A 3,474-nucleotide genomic window follows, 5' to 3' on the forward strand; every position below is an offset into this window, starting at 1 on the left:
CTGATGATGGGATGGATCCCCAGGTGGTGTAGTCTCTGGATAGTCCATTCTTTCATTTTAGCTCCAAACTTTGTCTCTGTAACTCCTCTTATGGCTATTTTGTTCCCTATTCTAAGGAGGAATGAAGTATCCACACGTTGGTCTTCCTTCTTGGTTTTCAAATTGTATCTTGGGTATTCTAAATTTCTGGGCTAATATCCACTTACCAGTGAGTGCTTATCTAGCGACTTCTTTTTGTGATAGGGTTACATCACTAAGGATGATATCCTCTAGATACATCCATTTGGCCAAGAATTTCATAAATTCATTGCTTTTAATAGCTGAGTAGTACTCCATTGTATAAATGTACCACATTTTCTGTATCCATTCCTCTATTGAGGGACATCTGTGCTCTTTCCAGCTTCTGGCTATTATAAATAAGGCTGCTATGAACATAGTGGAGCATGTGTCTTTATTACCAGTTGGAACTCCCATTTTCAATCCTACCTGTTATCATCCTACTTGTAAAACCTATTAAATTTTCCTGTTCCAGGGAGATCCATTTGTTTCTCGTAGGCTCCTCCATTTTACCCAACATCTATGAATCTATGGATTGAAGCTTGGTTATACTTTATTTAATTGCTAATCTCCACTTATGAGTGAATTCATGCTATATTTATCTTTATGAGTTTAGGCAACCTCACTCAAAATGAGTTTTTTTGTTCCATCTTTTTGTCTACAAATTTTATGATAACTTTTAATAGCTGAGTAATACTGCATTATATAAATATATCACATTTTCTTTATCTATTTTTTCTGTCCAGAGACATGTATATTATTTGCAGTTTATGGTTATAATGAATAACCTTCCTAAGTATATGAACACATGGGTTTCTGTGTCTAAGTCTGTTTCTTATGTCTTCTCTTGGGTTTGTTTCCTTCTGAATGTTTTGTCCCATGCTGATGGGTTTGTTTTTGTTTTATCTCATACTATTTGTGATGGTTTGTATATGCTCAGCCCAAGGAGTAGCACTTTTCAAAGGCATGGTCCTGTTAGAGTAGTGTCATGGTTTGTATATTCTTGGACCAGGGAGTGGCACCATTTGGAGGTGTGGCTTTGTTGGAATAGGTGTGGCCTGGTTGGAGTAAGTGTGTCACTGTGGGTGTGGGCTTAACACTCACACCCTAGGTACCTGGAAGTCAGTCTTCTACTAGCAGCCTTTGGATGAAGATGTAGAACTCTCATCTCTGCCTGTGCCATGCCTATCTGGATATTGCCATGTTCCCACCTTTATGATAAGGGACTGAACCTCTGAACCTGTAAGCCAGCCCCAAATTAAATGTTTTTTATAAGACTTGCTTTGATCATGATATCTGTTCACAGCAGTAAACCCCTATCTAAGACAAGTAGGTATGGCTTTGTTGGAGTAAGTGTGTCACTGTGGGTGTGGGCTTTTAGACCCACATCCTAGCTGGCTGAAAGCCAGTCTTCCACTAGCAGCATTCAGATGAAGATGTAGAATTCTCAGCTCCTCCTTCACCATGCCTGCCTGGATGCTGCCATGTTCCTGCCTTCATAATAATGGACTGAACCTCTGAATTTGTAATACTGCCACAATTAAATGTCCTTATAAGAAAAAAAAAAAAAAGAAAAGAACATCCTCTCTACCCAAGGAAAAACACTTGCACAGCGTATGTATGTGGAACTTCCACTATAATTTGCAGAAAGGATGAGGTAAAAACATCTCTCATAGTCAGAAGATGGTCAATTAATTGAATTCATCTTGGAAGTGAAATACACAGGTTATAACAACTTATTCGATTTTGAAAAAAAAAAGACACTGGAATATTTTATGTGGTGGTTCTCAGGGAAGTAAGTGGTGAATTTGAGAATGAAGCTATTATCTCAGCTTCAGGAGAAGCTATATTTTTGTGTTTTGTGATATCAACTACACCAGGTTAAAGATTAATGGCTTTTTTTCCTGGTTAATAAAAGTTAACAGTGTTCAGCCACAGCTTATTGTTACCTTGTTAATGCTGAATGTGTGACCCCACATTTTACTCAGGGCATGAACAAGCCTGCTTGACTTAAGCACATCCTGTAAAATGGGGCTCTTCCACAAGTAAGATGGCCTGATTAATGAGCAGAGCAGCAAACATTGGCAAACTACCTAAGAGTTCAATGAAATAAACCAGGATCAGATTGTAGTTAATGCTATCCAAGAATGTTTCCATGTCTCCATAGCACTGGGACGTCAACAGTCTGTGCTTCATCAGTGACAGTGAACTTCTCCATCTTCTCTTGTCCTTGGTTGTATGATTTCTGTATCTTATCCCCATTGTGGTTTTGAATTTGTCTTAAGTTCAAGTTTTCCCATTGATGCTTTATTCTTCCTAGTATTTATCCTTTTTAACTCCATTGAATCAAGCAAGTACACGGTGAAGAAAGTAGCAAAATTAACTATTCAAATTTTTCAAAATAATTTCAGGGAAAATTTTGTTTATAAATGATAGATAGAGATAGATAAATGATAGACATCAGGGAATTCATATACCGTGCACCATAAATTCTTTCATGCAAACTATACAATTTCACACACATATGTGTACATATGTGTACATATGTGTGCACATATAAAATATATATTGCACAAATTTATATATAGTATAAATATATAAAAATATATTTATATTATATTATATTTTATATAATACAATTTATATTATATTTTATATAATATAAATATATAAATATATATCAACATATTCATATGGAGGATATATGACCATCATCACATTAATTTTAGAACAAAAATAAATCTTTGAAGAAACTATAGCCCTAGAACAGAGTTTATAAAGATACAGAGCTGATTTACTGGGGAAAATCTTGCAGTCTCACTGACATGAGGGACTAAAAGGGATTGATGTATGTAAAACCCCTATATTTTTGTTCTTCTTGAGTTTTAGAATTTATTGGTGACTTTGAGGTGGTACAATTAGAGATGTTTTAAAGGATTGCTGTGGTTTTGCTGGAATTTTCTTGATTTTACCCTAATTTTGTGTTTGAGTTTTCATCAGGTTTGAAGGAAGGTAGCAAGCACTACTACAAGTCACTTTTCCAAAAACAAATAAAGATATTTAGGTATCTCAGTGATGAAAGTTGAGGCCAGATCTGGCTGGTTTACACACTCAGTGCACACTCATCTCATTAAATATGCAAATGTGTACAGACTTGACTATGAATGGAAGGTCAAAATAATATTAGGCACTGTGGCATCATGAGGATTTAGGATAGCTACTGTTTAATATTGTTTTATGAGGATGACTTTGACAGTGCCTAAATTGTAAGGAAACTTGAGACATGACTTTTATTACCTAAGTTCCTACATTTGGTGGCTAGACCATTTCCATATGATTTAAAGGACACAATCATCTCCTGACAGAGTAACAATAAAAAAAAAAAAAAAAAAAAAAAAAAAAAAAAAAAAAAAAAAA

This window comes from Mus pahari, chromosome 13 (genome assembly GCF_900095145.1).
Source record: "Mus pahari chromosome 13, PAHARI_EIJ_v1.1, whole genome shotgun sequence".
Lineage (NCBI taxonomy): Eukaryota > Metazoa > Chordata > Mammalia > Rodentia > Muridae > Mus > Mus pahari.